The following is a 24,909-nucleotide window of genomic DNA, read 5'->3' as shown; positions in this document are numbered from 1 at the left end:
AGGGTCTTCATTCCCACACGCTCTACCATTCCTAGTTCCTCTTCTCGCCATCTTTTATGTTGATCCTCTGCAGTTGCAAGTCGGATCCTCAGTATGCCACCCTACAACAAAATTCTTAGGACACGCTATCTTCGGAGCAAATCTCGCTCTCATACCACTTGAAGCAGTCACTGGTTAGGAGGGACCTCAAAGAGATCAATTTGGACAGGTCAGCAAGAGTAAACACAACGAAAACATAAAGATATGATGGAGGCAATGCGAAATAGATTGAATTATTTCATGAAAGTTGATTACAATCAACCGGTAACATGCGGGTTACAGAAACTAACTCACATGTCTGGTAAAACGTGCTCAAAGTAGAGAATAGGTCACAACCGGAACCTTAAATCTCAAGATATATCTTCTATGCTCAGTCTGAATTACTTGATTCTTCAATTGTTACATTCTAATGCACAATTACAATTATATATGCAATATAAGGGATCCGGTCGGTCCAAAAAGGGATCAAAACCCAAAGAACAACACCTAACATGTAAAACCAACAAGGTCGGCCTCCGCTAAGAGATTCCTCCAGAAAATCCAAAGGATGAAAGGTAGATCACATTAAAAGGTCAACCACATGCCAAGGAACATCAGAATCAATGCCCAAGGCTCTGCAAGCTTTGGAAGGGGTTACGGTAGATCACCAAAATAGGTCCAGGCTACCAGTATCAAGAAACTGTCAACCAGTAACATGATACTGTCAAAGAAACCGATAGCGATATCTTGTTGGAAAATGATCCAAATGCGATGTGGTCTGGAAATAAGAAAGATGATCAAGTCTTCAAGTAGAATCCAAATTCACAAGATCCGGTGAGCCAAAACTAGTACACACAGAAAGAAATGTTAAAATTGCAAACAAAAAGAAAACCAGGAAGAAATGTTTTTGGTTGATGCAAGATTGCCAAGAACCGGGGATGCTCCTGCATCACCTCATCTGCAATGAGTCCCTTCATTGATACTTTGAGAGATGGAATATCAACCTCAATAAGTAAAATAGCCTCTGATTCATACACAAGTGAGTATGGTATTACTCCTATAGGTGAGAGGATGCTAGTTCTGTAGGCCCATAATGCTGGTTGAGTTGAACATGGAAATCACGACCAGCCTCATTCACTGTTTTCTTGAGGATTTTTAGGATGTTTTTGTTTGAGGCCTCTACTTGGTCATTTCCTTGTGGGTATGATGGTGTGGAGAAATGATACTGGATATGGAATCATTTGCATAGTTCCTTCACATCTTGATTCTTGAATGGTCTTCCATTATCCGTGATAATGGAACTAGGAATGCCATATTGACAAATGAGATAACTCAAGATAAAAGAGGATATTTGCTTGCTAGTAATAGTAGTCAATGGGTTGGCCTCTAGTCACTTTTTAAAATATGCAGTGGTCGTGATGATAAAATTATGTTCATTTGATGAGGAAGGATGGATCTTTCCCATTAGGTTGAGTCCCCATTGATAGAAGGGCCATGATGTAGTGAATGGTTGCAACTCTTGGTTTGGTGCATGTATAATATTTCTATGAATTTGGCATTTCAGACATTTTCTAGCAAACTCGTATGATTCCTTTTCCATGGTTGGACAATAATATCTCATCCTTAGAAGTTTCTTGGTGAGAGTAGGACCACTTGAATGTGTGCCACAAATACCTTCGTGAAGTTCTTGCAAGGTGGTTTCAAATTCATTATGATCAAGACACCGAAGATGAGTACCATCAAGACAACATCAATAAAGTGTGTCAGGAGTAAGGATGTAACGGGTTGCCTGATGAATAAAGTTGCATTTCTAGTTTTGAGATAGATCTGGTGGAAAGATATTGTCTTTTAGGCATGTGTAGATCTTTCCATAGAGAGGGGAGTCGGAAATGACTATGTGGCATATGACTTGGGATTTAGAATTATCATAGGCAAGGGAAAATAATTGTTCCACCAGGAACTCATAACAACTTTGTTTGTCTGGTATTTGTAGGAGTGAGGCAATGGTTGCCATGGCATCTGTAGCTTTGTTGTTGTTGAAATGTGGCGACTGATCAGCAAAGTACTGTACACTCAGCATGTATCCTCGTCGGGGTCCAGGATATGTGTTGAGTGTACAATCAAACTGAGAGAAGAGATGCTTTTCCAAGTGGCAAAGGAAAAGACAGGCATAAACAACTGCAAGATTACTACCCATGGTAGTGCCCCAGAGTTGCTTGTAGAAGACACCATCGAACTCAACATAGTGCTCATGAAGAACAAGTTCAGCGAGCTCCAAAATCAAATCAACCAATCTGACATCTAGATTTTGAGTTTGGAAAAACTCAACAACCATCTCTCGAAGAGCATGGAGACCCTCAGTGGTCGGGATGCTCGGATATAGAGACTCTACATCAAAAGTGAACAGGATGCAAGTAGAAGGAAAAGGCTTGCGATCAAGCTCATGAAGTAGAGAGAGAGAGAGAGAGTCGGGAAGATGAGACTGTTGTTGTAAGAGGATCAAAAACAAAAGAACATGAAGAAGCTTTGAGGCTGGTTCCAACACATAGCCGGTATAGTTGTAGATAGGCCTACCAACCAAAGTAGGCTTATGAAGCTTTGGTAGTAGGTAGAATGCGCAGGCTTTGGCCGAAGAACAAGGATTCTTCAAAAGGAAGCTCTGAACAGGTTTCAAAAAGAATAAATACTTCTCTATGATGAAAGAGAGTCTTCTCCAAATAAGCTTCCAAGGAACACAATCAACTCGAAGATACACAAGGGGATCACAAAGCTGGCGAAGACCTTCGAATTTGTACCAGGAGGAATCAAGAACCACTAGGCCAAGGTTCTTATCAGCTGGCTTGATAACAATCGAAGGATCATTCTTCAGGTCTTTAAGACTTTTGAGGAGTCTAACCGGAAGAGGGGGATGCCGAGAGAATGAACAAGAAGTAATGCGAGACTGAAAAATATCTTTTGCTTTACGGATGATCTCTTCAAGCTGGAAGTTTGGCTCATCAGGATGCCAAAAGGGATTCTTTTGATGAAAGTGATGAGGAAAAACTCCCGAAATGAGAGGAGAGATGTTGGCAGAGGGAGTTTCTGGCCCAAAGTAAGCACGAAGATGCATAAGTCTAGCGAAAGCTCTGAATTCCTTATGTAGATCATGAACAGACATTGGAGGAGGAAGAGGAATGAACTTGATTCCTAGTCCGAGCAATTTCCATTCATCAGAAGAAAGACGTTGGGAGGAACGGTTGTGAATAGCCATATTGGAGATGCGATTCTCAACCTCAAGGGCGGTCTTTCTTAAGAAGAAGCATCAGGCCATGAAGGTCTGATCTATGGCAGGGCCCCAGTAATTTAAGTGAGGGCGGAACCTTGACCGCAATTGCGGGTGTTGTTGCTTGGCTGCCTGTTCTGCTGTCTGTTCCTTCCATTTTGACGATCTCGGTTTTGAATTTGCCCATTGGAATTCTGTCCGTGATTTCTGTCATTGGATGGATAGGAATGTCCTGCATATTGCACATTCTTCACCGTCTGGCGAGGGGCGGATTTTGCCTTTGATTGCAATAGTCCAGAGGCAGCCGAGGTGGTATTCCCGGCTGCCCGTGTACCATTTTTTGGGGCAGCAGTAGTGGTCTCAATGTTGGAAGTCGCCTCGACCCGAGGAGTGTCGGAAGGGGAGATCTTCTTCTTTTGGTTGTTCTTTCTTTTGCGTTTGACCTGTGTCTGGTTTCAATTCAGCGAAGGATCAGAGGAGTTGGAAAAAAGACTTTTCAAAGAATTAATTTCTTTTGAAAGATTTTCAAACTTCTCATTGATCTTTTCGTTAATCATTTGTGCAATAGTGGGATCTGGTGGTAACTGTTCAACATCAGTCATTGCTGCATCACGGGATTCTTGCCTAGAAGATTTGACATGATCCTTGGCAGCTTTTTTGATTGCCTGATCGATGGTAAATTTGTTGCACACTGATTGAAATTCTTGCAGAGCCTCTGAATACCATTTGTTGGGGGAGATGGTGAAAACACCCAGAAGAGGAAGGTGCTAGAGAGAGGCGCAAGTGCCTTTCACAGAAGAATCGAAATTATCAACAACTTCAGAAATTAAAGCATCATGGTTGGCGAATGCTTTAGAAACTGCTTCAATGTAGGCGTCCAAAAATTGTTTGTTTGCATCGGCTTGAATTGCTTCCAGTTTGGCAGAGAGGAAGGCATTGCTCTCCAGATCATTGATGGAGATTTTTGGTAGTTTAACCATCAAGTGTTTCGGAAGGGAGCCAGTAGATCGAAAGTTTTTGAGCTTGCCAAGATAATCCTTGGACCGTTCTGCAGCCAGGCAAACACATTTGTATTCAGTGAAAGCTTTGTTGACCAAAGTATATATTTGATCAGGATACCTTCGTTTATTTGCATGAGGCTGTGAATCATTTCCACGGGGCTGCATATTATCACCATGGGTCTACGCATTATCATCCCCAAGAGGCTGCGCATTAACCCCACTAGGCTGCGCATTATCCACAGGCTGCGCAATATCCACAGGCTGTGCATGATTGGCAGTAGTGTGGCCAGCGTGGTTGGCTGCGTGGGGGCCTGCGTGGGAAGAAGGAGGGTTGCCAGGTTGATGAGCCACATGATCCTCCAAAGCAGCGAGATGGCTGAGAATGGTGTCTAAGGATTGTTCGAGGACAGAGGACATTCTGGTCAAAGCGGAGCTGAGCATGGATGCAGATGAATCAGCATTAGATTTGGAGGCAGCGATGGACTCTCTTGTAGAGTTGAGAATATTTTCGGTTGCCTTCTTTGCTTGGTTGTGGACACTTTTCTGAGCACGATGAGAGTTGTTTAGAAACTCATTGAACAAAGTGTAGAAATTAGTGTTGCACTCATAGAATTTGGACATAAACTGGTTCATCTTTTGCATAAGAGCATCTTGTTGTCGAGAGGATTCAGCAGCAAAATTCACCAAAAAGGAAGAAGGATCTTCAGGCACTAAATGAGTGACTAAGGTACGAAGTTGGCTGCTATCCACCTTTCGCTTCTTTCTATCAATGTTCGATTGTATGCCACCCTCAGCATGAGCAACATCATGAGCAGATGAAGCTTGGCCTTGAGCGGATGACAGTGAGCCTCGAACAATTAATTCGTCGGAGGACATCGTGAAGAAGTCCAAAATTTAGAGTTATTAAAAATTTGTAGAATCACTTGCAGCTCTGAGCGAAAAAATTGACAGATAGAAAGGAAAGAATCCAGAAAAAATTAACTTTCCACAATTAAAATATCATAAATACAATCTCGAGAAATCCAAAACATGTTTCGGGCTCACAGCCCTCATCAGTTGGATTGATGGAATCGAGAGAAGAGAAGAATGAATGAATGTGGAAAAAATGGAGGAGGGGAAAGGATATAAATATTGAATATTGACCCTCAAAAAACCAAGAGGTGTGACTCTTGGATATGGCCAACCCAAAAGAGGGGACCCCCGAATAAAATAAAATTAAACTATTAATACATTAATGTATTAATAATAATAAAATTAAACTATTAATACATTAATGTATTAATAATAAAATTAAACTATTAATACATTAATGTATTAATAATAAAATTAAACTATTAATACATTAAATTATTAATAATAAAAATTAAACTATTAATACATTAAATTATTAATAATAAAATTAAACTATTAATACATTAATGTATTAATAATAAAATTAAACTATTAATACATTAATGTATTAATAATAAAAAAGGCGGGGATAAGATTGATCATGAAGACCAATGGCCCTAATGGATCGAAGAGTGCTGTGATCTAGAATAGAACCTACTCCGAAGAAGGAATGAACCCAGTTTCCTTGGGTTGTGCCAACAGACTCTCGGGAAGGGAAGATGTTGCAGTGCGGGGACTTCTTGGCAGAGCCGATGAAGTATAGGGTTTAGGGTTTAGGGTTTAGGGTTTAGGGTTTAGGGTGGCCCCCAAGTTTAAAGCCTTAGCTAAGGAGCTAAAATCAAGCTTAAGAACGAGGGGGGGGCCCGGTTCTCTGAGAAGCACTATTATGTAGGCAAGAGAGAAGCACTGACTTATCGAGCGGAGAGACCAATCTGAAGCAGGAGAGAAAAATTGACATTGTAATAAAACCCTAAAAAGGCCGACTTTGTTTGTTGCCCTAAAAATGCATGTTATAAGCGGTTGGGATGCTTAAGGCATTGTAAGGTTGATGTACTGTTTTTGTTGGATAATAAGAAAGATTGGACGGTTGTGTATGGTGGACGTAACCCATTCTGGGTGAACCACGTTAAATCTCTGTGTTATCTATGTCCTGTTTTATTTCTTTATCTTTTGTATTTAAATCTGCATATAATTGTTAGTTCATATTTGCTTCGGATCTGCTTGAAACCCTAACAATTGGTATCAGAGCGATGTTTTCTGTAAATTGGCAGGACTTTCAGATTTGAGTGGGAGCAATGGAGGATTCCAAATTCAAGGTCGAAAAGTTTAACGGCCAGAATTATTAGTTATGGAAAATGCAAATGGAGGATTACCTGTATCAAAAGGATTTGTGGCTGCCATTGGAAGGAAAGGCAAAGAAAGCGACCACAACATCAGATGAAGAGTGGGACATTTTAGATAGAAAGGCACTGGGATCCATTTGATTGTGCCTTGCGTCGTCCGTAGCATTCAATATAACAAAAGCAAAAATGACTGTAGATTTGATGGCAACATTGGCTAAGTTGTATGAGAAACCCTCAGCTTCAAATAAGGTATTTCTTATGAAGCATTTGTTTAATTTGAAAATGAGTGAGGGAGGATTTGTAGCGGAGCACTTAAATGAATTTAATACAATTACCAGTCAATTGTCTTCGGTAAAAATTACCTTTGCAGAAGAGGTTAGGGCTCTCTTGATTTTATGTTCTTTGCCAGAAAGCTGGAATAGCTTGGTTATGGTTGTAAGTAACTCTGTCTCTGATAAAAATACTTTGGTATTTGATGATATTGTTAGTGTTATCCTAAGCAAGGAAATGCGAAGGAAAAGCACAGGTGAGACTTCAACATCATTGGGTAGTGTTTTGAATGTGGAGAACAGAGGAAGATCAAAGGAAAGAGGAAAAGGCCCTGGGAATGAGAAGTCACGAGGGAAGTCAAAGAAAGGACGCTCTCAATCTAGAGGAAAGAAAGATTGCTGGTACTGCGGAAAGCCTGGTCATCTAAAGAAAGACTGTTGGTCTCAAAAAAACAAAGAAAGAGACAAAAATGAAAATGATAGTAAGGAAGCTAATATTGCAAGTAATACTTTACAAGATGTTTTAATCTTATGTTTGGATAATGTTAATGATTCCTGGGTAATAGATTCTGGGGCTTCATTTCATGCTACACCCCATAGAAAATATTTTCTAGATTATGTTCAAGGTGATTTTGGACAGGTATATTTGGGTGATGATGAGCCCTGTCAAATTGTTGGAAAAGGAAAGATAAAGATCAAGTTGCAGAATGGTAATGACTGGTTTCTGCAGGAGGTAAGAGATGTTCCTAATTTAAGAAGAAATTTAATTTCTGCAAGGCAACTAGGTAATGAAGGTTGCATAGTTACCTTCTCGGACAATATGTGGAAGGTCACTAAAGGATCATTGGTAGTAGCTAAAGGTGCGAAGGTAGGCACATTATATCTGTGTACTGGTAACACTTACTCTACCTTAGTTGCTACAGATAAAGTTACTGCAGGAACAACAACAATAAATGTTGCAAGAACAGATTCGATAATGTGGCACCATAGGCTTGGGCACATGAGTGAGAAAGGGATGAAAATCCTTCACTCCAAAAATATATTGCCAAGACTAAAGAAGATTGATTTAGTGTTCTGTGAAAACTGTGTTAATGGTAAACAGAAAAGAGTCAGATTTCTCAAGGTTGGGAAAGAGAAGAAGAGTGAGAAGTTAGAGCTTGTACATTCAGATGTATGGGGACCAGCTCAGGTATCATCTCTTGGTGTCTCTTGTTATTATGTTATTTTTATTGATGACTCAACCAGAAAAACATGGTTATATTTCCTAAAACAAAAATCAAATGTTTTTGAAACTTTTAAGAAATGGAAGCATTGGTTGAGAATGAGACAGGAAAAAAGTTGAAGTGTCTCAGATCAGATAATGGAGGTGAGTGTTGCAGCAAAACATTTGAAAATTATTGTTCCTTAAATGGGATTCGAAAGCAGAAGACAGTTCTAGGAACTCCACAGGAAAATGGTGTGTCAGAGAGAATGAATAGGACTATCATGGAATGTGTGAGGAGCATGAGATTGCATGCTGGATTGCCCTTACATTTTTGGGTAGATGTTGTACATATTGCTGTCTATTTCATAAATAGAGGACCTTCAACCCCTTTGGATGGTGGTATTCCAGAGGAGGCATGGACTAGTAAAAAGGTAAATTATTCTTTTCTAAAAACTTTTGGTTGCGAAGCTTTTGTCCATGTTGATAAAGAAAACAGAACCAAACTTGATGCTAAATCTCAGAAATGTACCTTCATTGGATATGGGATAGATGAATATGGCTATCGGTTATGGGATTTTGAAAATAAGAAAATAATTAGAAGTAAAGATGTTATATTCAATGAGAAGGTTATGTATAAAGAACAGATGCAGGAAAAGAAGTATGAACAGGATAAACAAGAATATGTGGTGTTGGATGAGATTCCTGAAAATGAAATGCCACAGGTACCTGATGCTCAACAACAACAGATTGTCCCACAAACTACTACAAGTGTTAGACGTTCTACGAGGACAAGTATACCCCCTAAAATATTTTTTCCTTCTTTGTATTCTATTTTATTAACGGATTCTGGTGAACCAGAAGAATATGAAGAAGCAATGCAGGTAGATGCCAAACAACAGTGGGAACTAGGCATGAAAGAGGAGATGGACTCCTTGATGAAAAATAAAACTTGGGACTTAGTCCCTTTACCTGCAGAAAAAAGACCCTTGCCTAACAAATGGGTTTATTGGCTGAAGGAGGAGGAAGGAGGTCAGAAAATATATAAGGCCAGACTTGTGGTAAAAGGTTTTGCACAGAAAAAGGGTATAGATTATGATGAAATATTTTCTCCAGTTGTAAAAATGACTTCAATTAGAACTGTACTTAGTCTTGTGGCTGCAGATGATTTACAACTTGAACAATTAGATGTCAAAATAGCTTTTCTCCATGGAGATTTGGAGGAGGAAATTTACATGTTGCAACCACAGGGATATGAGGTCAAAGGTAAGGAGAACTTGGTGTGCAAGTTGAAGAAAAGTCTGTATGGCCTAAAGCAAGCACCCTGACAATGGTATTTAAAATTTGATAGTTTCATGGCTAAACACGGTTATCATAGATGTCATTCTGATCATTGTGTATATTTTAAGATATTTGATAATGGTTGTTATATTATCCTGTTTCTTTATGTTGATGACATGCTTGTTGCTGGGTCTAACATGCAACATATAAATGATCTTAAACAGAAATTAGCTAGGTCATTTGCTATGAAGGATTTGGGTGTAGCTAAGAAAATTCTCGGTATGAGGATTACATGGGACAAGAAAAATAGAACCTTGAAGTTGTCTCAAAGTGAGTATATAAAGAAGGTGTTGAAAAGATTTAACATGCAGGATGCAAAAGCAGTTAGTACACCTTTGGCTAGTCATTTCAAATTGACTAAGGAGATGTGCCCAAAGGCACAGGAAGAGGTTAATAAAATGTCTAACATCCCATATTAATCAGCTGTTGGTAGTCTGATGTATGCAATGGTATGCACAAGGTCAAATATTGCACATGCAGTGGGAGTTGTGAGCAGGTTTATGAGTAATCCGGGTATGGAACATTGGAATGTTGTGAAATGGATTCTTCGGTATTTGAAAGGAACTACTACGAAGACATCATGTTTCAAAGGATCTAATGCTGCTCTGAGTGGATTTGTTGACTTTGATCTGGCGGGTGATATTGATTCACGGAGGAGTACTACAGGGTATGTTTTTACTATAGGGGGAACTGCAGTCAGTTGGATTTCTAGGCTGCAAAAGGTTGTTGCACTTTCAACCACTGAAGCTGAGTATGTTGCTGCTACAGAAGCTAGCAAGGAGATGATTTGGTTGCAATGTTTTCTGAAGGAATTGGGTCAGACACAAGAGGATAGCCCATTGTATACTGATAGCCAGGGTGTCATTCATCTTGCAAAGAACTCTACTTTTCATTCAAGGACAAAGCACATTCAGCTCAGGTACCACTTCATCCGGACTATTTTGGAGGAGGGTCAGTTACGTTTTGAGAAGATTCACACAAGTGAGAATCCTGCCAATATGTTCACAAAGGCAGTTCCACAAGAGAAGTTGATTTCTTCATCAGTTTCTGTTGGTCTTCTTGATTGATAATTGTGGAATTTATGCCAGTCAAGTCCTAGTGTTTTATCTAGTGGATGTTGCATGTACAGTGGTGTCGTGTAGTATCAGTCTCCAAGTGGGAGATTGTTCGGTGTGGAGCCTGATTAGTCTCTAAGTGGGAGATTATTGAAATGTGGCGACTGATTAGCAAAGTACTATACACTTAGCACGTATCCTCGCCAAGGTCTGGGGCTAGGCAGGGGTTCAGGGGCGGCAGCCCCCGAGAAAAAATTTGTCATTTTTCGTTGATGAAAACTGACATTGTAATAAAACCCTAAAAAGGCCGACTTTGTTTGTTGCCCTAAAAATGCATGTTATAAGCGGCTGGGATGCTTAAGGCATTGTAAGGTTGATGTACTATTTTTGCTGGATAATAAGACCTGTGTATGGTGGACGTAACCCATTCTGGATGAACCACGTTAAATCTCTGTGTTATCTGTGTCCTGTTTTATTTCTTTATCTTTTGTATTTAAATCTGTATATAATTGTTAGTTCATATTTGCTTCAGATTTGCTTGAAACCCTAACAGTTGTTCAACCTTGGAATCTGTTCAAATTGGATGTCTACAAAGTACTTCTTGAAATCATCCACCATGTGTTTGTAGGGCATCAGCTTGTATTGGGAGTCTCTAAAGACTTTCAACCCTATGATCTTCCATTCTACAACCATTTTGATTCCTATTACTAGAGCTTCATACTCAACAATGTTATTTGTGCAAGGAAACATCAATCTATAAGATTTTGGAATAGTGTGTCCTTCTAGAGTGATGAATAGGGAACTGACACCTGATCCATGTTGTGTGTACGATCCATCAAAGTATAAAACCCATGGTTTTGTCGATACTTTGAGAATATATTTGTCTAGAAATTCAACATGGATTGGATGGTTGTCTTGTAATGGTGATTTTACTGGCTGATCTATGATAACTTGATCTTTGATAGCCTTTCTATCTATGTACTGGATCTCAAACTCACTTAGAATCATCACCCATTTAGCTAGCCTTCCTGTGAGAGTGGCTTTGTTGAGTAGATATTTTAATGGGTCAATCTTTTCTATCAGCTTTATTGTGTGAGCTAGCATATAGTGTCGAAACTTTTGAGAAGCAAACACCAAAACCAAACAAACTTTTTAAATGAATGTGTAGTTGAGCTCGTAACCATTTAATTTCCTACTGATGTAGTATATTGCTCTTTCCTTACCTGTTGAATCATCTTGTGCTAACAATGCTCCTAGTGATACCTCCATAGCTGATATGTAAAGAATGAGAGGTTTTCCTACTATTGGTTGTACCAATATAGGTGGATTCATTAAATATTGCTTGAGTTGGTGGAATTATTTTGCATGTCGATCTTCCCATCTTAAAGGGACATTCTTGTGGAGCAAATGAGCGAACAAAAGACACTTGTCAGCTAGTTTAGTAATGAATCTTCTTATGGATTGTAGTCATCCCTATAGAGATCTTAACTGATTGGTATTTCTAGGAGGTAGCATCTCCATGATTTCTTGTACCTTTGTGGGGTCCACCTCAATTCCTTTTTTTGAAACTATGTATCCCAAGAGTTTGTCGAATGTTACACCGAAGACACACTTTTTAGGATTTAATCAGACATTGAATTTCTCTAGCCACTAAAAGATTTTGTCTAATATTTCTAGATGTCCTTCTCTTGTAAATTATTTGTCCAATAGGTCATCTACATAATCTTCCATGAATGTGTGCATCGTGTCATGAACTATTATGGTCATTGCTTGTTGATAGGTCACTCCCACATTTTTCAAGTCGAAACGCATGACATTCCAGCAGTAAGTACCCCATGGACATGTAAATGTCATTTTATCTCGGTCTTCTGGTGCTATTTTGTTTTGATTATAGCCTGAGAAACAGTCCATAAGTGATAACATAGCATGTCCTTTTGTTAGATCTACAATCATGTCGATGTTGGGTAAAGGATAGTCATCCTTTGGACAAGCCTTGTTGAGATCCCTGAAGTTTGTTCAAATTTTGATGCTCTTATCTAGTTTGGATAAAAGTACAATGTTAGAGATCCATTCCGCATAATCTATGGGTCAGATGAATCCTACATCAAGTAGTTTTTTTAGTTCTTCTTTAACCAATAGTGCGACATGAGGGTTCATTTTTCTCAGTTTATGCTTGACTAGCTTAGCTCTCGGAGCTATACATAAGTGATGCATGATCAAATTAGATCTGCCCCTACCATATTTGCATAGGACCAAGCAAAATTGATTTTCTTTTCTTTGAACAAATTGGTGAAATTAGGTCATTCTTGTTTTGTTAATGACTCTGCCAGGTGTACGGTCTTTGTTGTTGCTTTAGTGTTGATGTTGATTGATTGAGTTAGTTCAATCAAAATTGGTGATCGCTTCTGATAATGTTCAGGAAGAGTGTCAATTCTCTCATCCTTTGGCACCTCAAAGAGGTTTTCACCATTGGATACGTCCTTTTTTTTTACTTTTTAATGATCTAATACTATCATTAAATGGTTTTCACCATTAGATCATTTTTATTTTTTATTTTTTTTGCGACTAAGAGACTTGGCACTCTCCTGATTGAGAACTTCGTTATGAGATTCACTGGTGGAACATGTTTTCAGGTTTACTGAACAAAGGTAATAAATAATGGCTTCATTATCTTGAAAGATAGGGATATTGAGTGGCTTTGTTTGTTCCCAATCAATGAGATCAAGATATATTAATGGTAAGGGATCGTCTGACAGGTTAAGGCCAATAGTAGTGAGAGTCATGATGGATATGTTGTCAAATTTGGTAGTAGTAAAGTCGAGGTCTATGATGGTAGCCTCTTCAGAGTCTATTTTTCTCTGAACTTTCTCATCCTCGCTAGAGTCATCAATATGTTGTGATCCAAATTCAAATTTCTAGCCCCTGAACCTTATCCCTCATCTAGTGTGGGTGAATATGTATGAACCACATCTATATCAATGTCAAAAGTTTCCTCAGAATAAGAATACCATTCCCACTCCTATGAGTTTTTTTCAAAACTAGCTTGCACCTTATGGTTTTGCTCGTAGAGATTTTGAGTAGCTTCCTCTCTTTTGATATTAAGTTCTTCTTGTTGATGTTCATATTCTTCTTCCTTTTGTTTGTAGATTGCCTCTTCTGGCGATTGTTGGTATATCAATTCCTATGATGATTGTTGTAGTTGTGCTGAATTTTTGTTTGATTGTTGATTTTGTTGTTGATCTTGTGGTTGATTGTGTAGTCCATAGCCTAGGCCTGATTTGTCCTTGACTTGTTGTGAATGAGGTTTAATCGGTTCTATGATACCTTCTTGACGCTTGCCAATAGGACCCTTTCCTTTGTATCCAATCCATTGCATGATTTTGAATCCGTTGCCATATTATTTTGTTGGGATTGTGATATCAACACTTGTTTCTCTGATTTCTTCTTCATCTTTGTATGACCAATTAAGGACATCCTTGTCTTTTGTTTCATCGTCCAATGTGCCTGCTTGGATGAATACACCATCAAACATTTTGATGGGTTGTGAAGTTTTTTGTTGTGATGTTGATGGTTGTCCATGAGACCTTGGTGATATAGGTAACTATGATAGACATGGCGATTCAAAAGAGTATTCCCCCATGCCTTTGTCATTCAGTTGTATCTTCTTTCCAACATCTATGGATAAAGACTTGAGTTGATCCAGATTGCTTGATGATGTGGAAGAAAGAGCTTCCCTATTATGTGGTACTAAGACATTTTGAGATACTTTTAGATTGTTGCAATACTGAAAAGGATTTGTGTCTACTGATACTAATATTTCTTGCCCATTGTATGGAAACTTGAGACATTCGTGATATGTTGATGGTACTACTTTCATCTCATGAATCCAAGGACGACCCAAAAGTATGTTGTAAGATAATTCTATGTCCAAGACTTGACATAGAGTATCTCTCTGAACTGGTCCTACTTGAATAGGTAATACCACGAGCCCTTTTGATGATCTTTCTTCATCATCATATGCATTGATTGTTATATTTTTCCTAGTATCAGTGGTTGTTTTTGAGAAACCCAATGCGCGGATAAGTTTTAGAGTACAAATATTTAGACGTCTCCTCCATCTATTAGTACTCGTTTCACTTGATGTTTATAGACCAGGACTTCAATATGGAGTGGAGTATCATGCAGATGATTTAGAGAGACGTCATCATTTTTAGAAAATAATAGATTATGAGGCATGGTTAAATGTCCCACCATGGCTTGGAATCGATCAATATCTATGTTGTTTGGAACCGTAGTGTCAACAAGAGCTTTTTCCAAAATATCCTTGTGTGTTGGTGAGATCTTGAGGATCTCTAATATGGATATGTGGGCTGGAATTTTCTTCAATTGATCTACTAGGTTATATTTCTATTTTGGAGGAGCGGATATGTTGGAAGTGTTTCCTTTCAGAACATACTTGGATTGGGCCCGTGTAGTTACATTTACTAGGACTTGCTCTTGTTTGTCCTTGATTTTTATGACATTGATCTGATTGTCATATGTTGATATGTGAGTTATGAAATTGTTGTACACATGATTTATACAGACCCCTTTTTCATTTGTGGATGATGATGTGCCTTTGTCATAATTAGGAAGTAAATTCTTGAAGGCCTCATGATCATCGTTGGTTTTATGACCATCTACCATTATGTCACCTTTATCTAGTAAATCTTGAACCTAATTTTTCAACCTTAGGCAATCATTTATGTGATGCCCTTTGTTTCTATGATATTTGCAGTAGTACGCGTCATTCCACCATGATGGTTTGACTTGGGGTTCAAAATCCCTTGTGTTTGACAATGTAACGAGTTTGTTTGTCAACAATTCTTGAAATGTTGATTCAAGAGTTCATCCCAAAGGTGTGAACTTCTGTCGATATGGTGCAGGTTTTGTGTTATTGTTGTTCCTTGATTATTGTTCCCTTGATTGGTGTTTCCTTGATTGTTGGTTCCTTGATTGTTGGTCCTTTGAGTGTTGGTTGGTGGAGTAATACTGGATAAGTTTAACACCGTTTTTTTTGTTTTAACATTGTTAGTGTCAACTACACCATCATTAAATACATTCTTGTTCCTTGTCCAAAATTTGGATTTTTCTGAGTTTTTGTTGTTATAATAATTGTTGCTATAGTAAATGTTTGATGAACTAGCACCTTCTTTGGATAATTTCAAAGTTTCATTTTTTATTATGGCCTCTTCTATCTGTATACCATTGTCAATCAACTTTTGAAAACTAGGTAGACATTGTAGTTTAAGTTGATAGCTCATCTCATCATTAAGATTGTCTATAAAGATTTCCATTTTCTCCTTTTCAGGTACCGTTCAGGGATATCTAGAGATCAATCATCTCCATCTTTGCAAGAACGTCATGAATGGTTCATTGTTCTTTTATTTTGTGTTGCAAAGATCAATCATGGTGACCTCATGTTGGATGTTATAAGAGTATTGTGATGCAAACTTGCTCACTAACTCTTCAAATGATCTAATGGGAGGTGTGAGTTTTGAAAGCCATTCCATCATTTGTCCTCCTAGGCTTCATGGAAATAACCTCATCATATAAGTGTCATTGTGGGAAAACTCTAAGCTCATTGTGCCAAATTCCCTTGTATGATCATGGGGATCACTTTTACCATTGTATTTGACATACTTTAGTATTTCAAAGTTTGGTGGAAATAGGACCATGTTTAAACTTCAAACAAAGGGATAAGGAAAAATATCCTCTGAATATTGTGTGGTGGTCCCTTGTTGCGTGTCTTGCATTTGTTGTTGAAGTGCTTGTAGTTGTTGCATAAGTGTAGCAAGGGGATTGTCTTCATTGTTGTTATCACAATTGTTGTTGTTATTTTTCTCATCAATGTTGTCTTGGTCACTGGTATTGTCTTGGTCAGTGTTGTAGGCATATATTCTTGATTTTGTCCTTTTAACAAGTACATTTTTCTTTGGTTGATCCATGTCAAAATCCTCAGGGATTTTAATACCTTTGCTAGATAGAAGAAGGAAGTATTTTTGTTTGTCTGTTTCGATGAGTTTCTCTGGGAGTTTTTGTAGGCTAGGGTCTTGGTGTGTCTCCACGATAGCGTCATTTGTTATATCTCCCTCATCCATATGTAGGTACTTTTTCCAGCTGTTAGTTTCTCTTTGTCACACGCTTGATTGAGGTTCATCATCCCACTCATTATTTTATGAGATCGTGTAGAAACTAGCATGATTTCATTTGATTCAATAAGTGATTGGATCCTTAGGAAAATAAACTAAGTTGATTTTTTCTCCCTTGTTAAGACATTGAGAGAATGCTAACTTTTTTTCAAAGGCACGAGCTTTCAAAGTTTCCTCGTCAAACTTAGTTCCTTTACCGTGTAGATAGATATGAAAGCGGTGCAAGAAAGTGCGATGTTTTAGGAAGAGTTTACAATTTATATAGAGAAACTTCCTTCTCTTTAAGATTTTTTCTTGGCTATGTTGCTTTTTCTTCAAATCAATTTTATGATGAAGATTCTTCCTCTTTAAGTGTTGAGGAGTGGTCATACAAGTGATCAAAGTTTTAGTTTTGGTTGACAAATACTTTTGTTTTTGGCATCTAAGTTTACTCAGTCAAATAGAGGATTCAATATGCCCCTATTGATATGACTAAGTATGTCCAAAGGATATGATAAAGTTTCCTGATAAAGATTGATATATCTTTGATTTTTAAAACTTGATGTGTTTGGACCAACTTTGGATAACTTAACTCAGTATTTTGACATTGATTTAGTTGAAATTTGAAACTAAAATCACTAGATGATATTGCTCTGATAAAATCTCTTATGTTTAAGTTGGATTTGATAGAGGACTCAAAAGGGTATCTGAAGATGGTGCTAATTTTTAAAAATTGTTGATAACCTACTCTTTATTTTGGATACATCTTTTGACTATGCACTAAAATAGACTGTTTATGTGCTAAAATATGAATCCAATGCACTACAATGATACTCAGATGCGCTATGCTATCCTTGGTATGCACTAATATTTTCTGGTTATGCACTAACTAGTTTTTGTTGACTATGAAATGTTGACTTTTGCTGGCAAGATGATGCTCTAATTTGCTTTGTTGAAGCGCTAATGTTTGGCCTATATCCGCTACTAAATGAAAGGTATGCACTATACTAATGTTCATATGTGCTAATATGAACTTCTAATGCACTAAGTTGCCTTGGTTTTCCCTGCCTACTGATTTTTGTGAGAATTTTTGTAACAACTCCATCTATTTGATGGATGATCTTCTGAAAGATTATTTGAAAACATAGTAGATAGAAGCATACATTTTGTCTATTCTAAACAAATAGTGTATGTTTAATAGGATCTTTTCAAATCCTTGTTTTTTTAACGGGTTTGCACAAGAAATACACATCAGATAGACCTCTCTATTCTCAAGGGTCATTTAAAATATCAATAGCCCATGCTTGATGCTCCCTCAGCTCAAACAGCCTTGTCACACCCTAAGGTGTGCCCATTTTTTTGCCTTTGTCTAGAATTTGATCCAAAGAAGAATTATCCTCAATTGAATCATTTTCTTGGGAGATGTATGGTGAGTGTCATTGGGGTGAATTCTTCCCTATCCTTGTACTATGATATTAAAAATGTTTGGTTACTAACTCATAGAAATTTTTCTACTCTTAAGGCTCTTTAGTAAAGGTTTCATTCAATGTGGCGAAAGATAAACTCCCTCACGAGGCTTCCCAACCTTTAAAAAAAAGGCTTTTCGTATCTCAAGGATATTAGGGGAAGGATATCAATGCACACTACCATTGAAAGGGATTTTCATCAGCCTCCATATTTGATTATAGTGGGTTTGTAAACTTAGCTAAAAGTCATTCCCTACTTAGTGTGTTCCCCTCTCACTGGCCTTATGGGCTTCTCAGGAGTGTAGGCCTTCTAAAGGTTGTATCTTAATGCTAAATTGAAACAAAGAAATTAATGGTGTGTTTGGCTTTTTTAACACCCAATTAAGGGGAGAGCATATACCTAACACCTTTGAAGCACGAAATACACTCTTTCTTTTTAGCCAATATTGCAATTGTTTGCTAAAAGATAGCTTGGAGATGTTGTTCCAAAATATATGTGGTTCTTTTAAGCTAAGATAACAATGTGTGAAAAGATAGCAAAAGAAAAACCCTGAACTTTTAAAAACGAAATACTAGTCAACCAAAATGAATCACCAAAGTGAATAACAACGATCTTAAAAGCTCTTGAAGTAATATGAAAAATGGTGGTTCTTTTTAAGCTTCCAAAAAGACAAGTGATTGTTCTTTTTAAGCTTTGCAAAATTGGAAAGTTTGTTTTGTTCTTTTTAAAGCCCAAAGAAAATATGAACTAATTTTGCTAAAAGAAAGATTTGAGTTGTTGTTCTTTTTAACCGTTTGCCAAAAGGAAAATGATGTTCTTTTTAAATATATAGACAAAAAATGATGTTCATTTTAAGTGCACCAAAGAAATGTGAAGTTAAATTTTAAGCTTTGCAAAAAAAATGGAAGTGAGCTCTTTTTATCCTTTTGTGAAAACGAGAAAAAAAAAACTAAAAATCCACTCTTTTTCTAAAAACCTGCACCAAAAGTTAGAAAACCTACAAGAAAACAGTGCAAATAGTCAGTTGATATAGTGGTTTGACTAGCCTAAAATTTCCTTTTTGTCTATTACAAACAAAAATCTCTATCCGTCTACGCGTTAAACTGTGAATCTAATGCGCTAAAAAATGATGCAGAAGTGCTAAAAGACCAAATCAATGTGCTACTCTAAGGCCTTAATGTGCTAGACTAGTGTTCCTACGCGCTATAAGATCAAAGAAAACTAAGAGATAAAATAAGGTGTTTAAGTTCTATGGTATGCTTCAAAAGCGCTAAACAGTGAGTTACATGTGAGTTGCAAAATGCCACTTATGCACTAGGAAATCCCTCAAAAGCACTAGTCTAGTGTTTTGACGTGATCTTTGTGTTCAGTCTACAAGCAAAATGATTTTAGTTTTGGGGATGGGCCCCATGGTGGGCGCCAAAACTGTATGCAAGAATCAGTGTAATCAAAATATAAAAATTAAGATCAAAAGCTAACATACCAATGAGATTTGTAGATAAAAGACTAAAATAGACTAGACTATTAGCTTTGTAATGCATCTCATTGTTCTCTATATCATAGGCTCCCTCAAGGAATGGTTACTCTCAGATCATTGAGCAACTGACTTTGGAATGACAACTCCAAGACCGAGTGATAAAAATGATGAAGATGAAAGATATTAACAAAGTATAGTAACATGATTCATTATTTAAAAACTATTATTATGTTCCTAAATGATTAAAATGCTATGATAACCAAAGAGAGGCAAAGTGCTTGATAGAATTAGAATATAGTGTAGATGCATGAAAACTTGGATATGGATAATGAAGGAAATGAGTCTTATTTTTAAAAGAAATAGGGAAATGGATGGTTGAGATTCAATCATCTTAACAAAGGCTAGGATTGAAAGCTATTCAATCCATGTTTATAATTTTCACCAATGAAATGGTGACAATTGTCAACAAGAGGTGGCTTGAGAGGGGCTGTAAAAGGCATTAAATGCCTAAGAAGACATGAGGGTCACCCTAGCAGGGTGTGGGTAGGGTTAGGTTAGGGTTAACCAATGGATAATGCTTTTACTCAAAGGGTAAACCCTTGTGCAAGGGTTAATAAGATAACTAAGGTCAAAACAATGAATGCTTGATGAGACCCCTAGATTAAATGAGGGTTAAGTTAGAGAGGAAGTCTCTAACCATGGGTTGAGGTTGAATTAACCATTAATGGTTAGGAAGACTTTGAGGGTTAACTTCTTGAAAACATAAAGCCTTTGATGCATTTCAAAGACTTTGAGGGATTTTTGAGAAGTGACTTCTCTTAAGGAATGTGCAAATGTTTAAGAGATGGATTAGGCTAATTAGGGTGATTAGAAGAATCTAGAAGACTCCAAAAGGGGTTTAGTCGTGAATTTAGGAGAATGCAAGTGGGAGGTATTTTTGGATTTTATTTTTGAAATAAAGTGATTTATTCCAAAAAGTAGACGACAACTTGCATTTTTGGAAGATAAAATAAATTTTGATTTATTTAAATTGGAAGGGGATTTTTAATTAAAATGTGAATTTATTTAAATGGGAAAATGGGATTTAATTAAATAAAGGTGATTTATTTAATTAATGGGTTGGATGTGGCTAAATGAATTAAATTAGATAAATCAAATAGAGGAATGTGAGGGAATTAATTAAATATAATTTAATTAATAGAGGAATGTGATTAAATAAATAATAAATATTTATTTAACTAGATGGTCAGATTTATACGTCTACATTTTGAATCCATCCTTTAAGCTTCCAATTTGGTGTATCTTTTTTAGCAATAGCATGTACACACAGTAGTGAATCGCCTTCAATTTATATGTACCCCGATTTCCTTTTCTTTAGACAACCATAGACCAAGAGCTAGAGCTTCCATCTTTGCTTCTTTATTCTTTTCATGACCAATATTTTGAGATAGAGTCCATACACATTCCCCATTGACCTTGTTTATGATGCAACACTCAGCCCTAGTAGGGCTAGGGTTATCTTTTGCAGCTCCATCAAAGTTTAATTTGAACCTTTTTTCATTCAGACACTTCTAAATAGCCTCTCTCTTTGATTTTCTCTTGTCGTTGAGTGGAATTTTTGGGCGCCTAAGCTCAATCCAATTTTTTTTAATTTCCTCATCCCAATTGGTAAAGATTGTTCTTGAATTCACTTAACTATTTGAATTCATGAATTCGTATAAGTTTTCTTCGATTTTTTGGACAGAGATATTGACCACCGTGTTTGTATCTTTAAATATTCTTTGATTTCTCTTTCCAAATGTTCCATACCACCAATGAGGGGGTTGGAATCCATAGATTTGGCCACATGGAATTTATATTTCCTTTTGGCTAGTTTTTCATAAAATTTATAGCACCCTCTTGTCTCGACCTGCTCCATCCAATCACGTATTGGATCCAATTCCAACATTTCTCTGCATATGGGTAGTCCAATAAGAGAGGATCTACTATTTTGTATTTGTTATAGCCGAGAACACATAATTTAGGTATATGGATGCCAACAGACATCAATCAGTCTATCGTTAAGATTGTTTTTATGAAGTCCTAATTAACACTATTTTTTACGTATGGGTAGTCCAATAGGAAAGGATCTACTATTTTGTAGTTGCTATAGCAAAGAACACATATGTTAGGTGTGTGGATGCTAATAGACATCAATCAGTCTGTCGTTAGGATTTTTTTAATGAAGCATTGTCCAAAGAAATGCCTTGGCCTTAGGGAGAATAGATGATATCTTTAAATATTCTTCAATTTCTCTCTTTCCAAATGTTCCATACCACCAATGAGGGGGGTGCGGGGATGCAATCTGTAAATTTGAACACATGACATTTTTGTTTCCTTTTGGCTAGTTTTTGATAAAATTTGTAACATCCTCCTATCTTGACTGGAATATCTTAAATCACACACACTAAGCTTAAAAGTGTTAAACAGTCAAACTTGACTAACATTTTCTAGGCTTAATATATTTTTTAAGGTGTGTGGTCACACTAAGAATACACTTCTAGACTTAAAAGTGTTAAACACTTATAGTTGACTGACACTCTCTAGACTTAATATATTGCTTAGCGTGTGTGGTTTAAGACTAGCCGACCGGAACAATGGTGCAGGAGTACCTAGTTGGGTTCATGCCTCCATGAGGTCATTTTGTTAAATTTTCTTTAGTATTGTGTTTTGATGATTTAATAAGTTCTATTTAAACCATGTAATTGGTTTTTAGTCATGTGAGGTCGGTTTCATGTAATGTTATCATATTTTGTAAATATTGCAAAAGTTGCTTGAACAACTTGTTGGAATCAAGGAACACTAAGAGTGACACGTGAATCAGTGTTCTGCAATCTGTAACATTATTAAATTGTTCTTTCAACTTCTTAATGCATATGAACAAAAGAAAGATGCAAGAACATAAAGCAAATAACCATAACACCAAGATTTGTGTACGTGGAAACCTGGTTAAGGGAAAAACCATGGTGGGGATGAACCCACAATATAAGTATACTCTACAGGAGTATAGAAATATTACAATTAGGGAATGCACATGCATTCAGGCACACTACCTAGAGCTCAATATTCAAAAGAGAGAGGCTCACTCCGTACAACTCAAATACAAAGATTACAAATCAGTTGAACTAATGAATAGCATCTACAAATGCCAAAGTACAATTTCAGTTAAGCTCAATACATGAATTTCATACACCTTATCTCTCACTACTCTGTTACATTGTTTTGCTATAATCTGGAGCACCAAACTTTATCCTGTGCATGTGAAATTGTGCACAATAGATCACTAACACCTTCCACACATGCAAATGATTAAAACCATCTCTCTTATATGTCCACAACAAGAAATCATATCGGCTAAGAACATTTCATTATTTTATGAACCGTTTACAAATTGGCGGTAAAATACAAACTCAAATGCTAATGCGGACCAAAACAATCGAACACACGCTACCACATATGTCGGCTAAACATACTCGATCACAAAAACAATCACCAAAGTTGCTTCACTTAATCTGCATAAGGATTTGTCATGCTAGTCAGCCATATTGCACTGTCAAACTAAAAATTGATATACTGGATCTTCTAACTCGCACACCAATCATCACCAAAGGCTAAAATCTTGGAATAAGGTACTCCAGACATCCATCTAGCTTCCCTCTAATCCGCAACACAAAATATTTACCCAAAAGAAAATACCAAACACTGTCAAATGCTCCGTTCTAGGCTTGCCAAACTTAAACCAATCTTCAATCTGACTTTCGATATGAGAAAATCATTCACTGTGGATGGGTACAATAACTTCAGTTTTCATGAATGACAACACTAGATAACATGTGCAATGTCTCTTGCCAACACAACATTACATTTTTGGTTGCATATAGAAGTTGAACGGTCAAGTCATTCAAAAGTTAGTTTTAACTGATGATTTTGGTTGGAAAATGCTTAAATATGCCTTGTAAGGTTCATGGAAAAATTTGTTGATGTTTTGGTGATGAAATAATATCAAACATACTCTGTTTTTTTATGTGTTTCCTTATGTTTTGTCATTGTAGTAGCTTGTATGTTCTTGTAGGGACTGGTATGGGTCTAAAACTTATATGAGTAGAAATATAATTTAATTTCAAGCATTTTTCATTCTTACCATCCCTAAAGGAAAGGTCATTTGATTGGTCTAATAAGCCAATCTTTATAACAACCATGTTCAGAAACTAGGGTTTCCAGTGTTTGAAAAAAATCCATCGTTAGTTTCCACCATTGGGAAATTCTATAAATTGGTGGAAAGGAGGTATTTTGGGTTTACTTTAAGATCTTGGAGGATGCGGGAGAAAATCATGGTGTTTGGGGCAAGTTTAAGGCAGCCCTAGCCTAATATCTTCATGCATTAGGTTTAAATTGATAGGTAGGAGGAGGGTTTTGTAATTTGGTGATTGGAAAATTTTTCCCATTGTTGAAAGTTGCATATTTAGACCCTATGTGACATGTCTTAAACTCAGCAATAAGGTTTAGTGATTTGAGGAAAAGATTTCCTGGTTTTGCTTTGTAAAAGTTGCCTAATTAGGTCTATTCTCTAGCGTAAAAGTCAAAATTTGAAGTCTTTGTTCGAAAGTAACCCCATCTACAAATTGGATATAAATAAGCTTGAAATGGGCCCCCAAATTTTTTTTTACATTATGGGTATGAGGTCTACACATAAAGTTATAATGGAAAAACTAGTTAGGGAGTACTAGTCGGAGATGGATGCCTAATGAATGAAAACCCACCATTTGAATGTTTAGAGATTTAAAGTTTTCTTGTTTGAGGATTGTTTGGATTTTTCCACCCCTGCTCTGCATTAAACAACTCCATCCAAGCACTAATGGGATCTAATTCCAACATTTCTCTATGTATGGGAAGCCTACTAAGAGAGGATCTACTATTTTTTAGTTGCTATAGTAGAGAACACATCCGTTAAGCATGTGGATGCCAATAGACATCAATCAGTCTGTCATTAAAAAAAAATTAATGAAGCATTATCCAAAGAAAGGCCTCAGCCTTAGGGAGAATAGACGAGTGCCAACAAAGGATAGTTGACCATGATTTGTCATTTTGTATTGCGTTTTGAAGCCAATTAATCGTGTACTCACACGATTTTAAATAGCACCACATGCTTTTGTCCTCCTATTTCGATATCATAAATTGAAATTGACTTATCTCTCACTAAGGTGTCTCTTTTCCATTATGTAATAGAAATAGCTTGTAAATGTTTGTCCATTTGAGTTGATCATTAAACTTACTAGATACGCTATGTAAATAATCTCTAACTTTGGATCCAAAATATTCCTATACCTAGACAATAGAATCTTTTAAATCCCCCATCTCCACAAGCAGCCTGTAGC

This window comes from Cryptomeria japonica, chromosome 8, assembly GCF_030272615.1.
Source record: "Cryptomeria japonica chromosome 8, Sugi_1.0, whole genome shotgun sequence".
NCBI classification, from domain to species: Eukaryota; Viridiplantae; Streptophyta; class Pinopsida; order Cupressales; family Cupressaceae; genus Cryptomeria; species Cryptomeria japonica.
Note: the sequence above shows the minus strand (reverse complement) of the source record.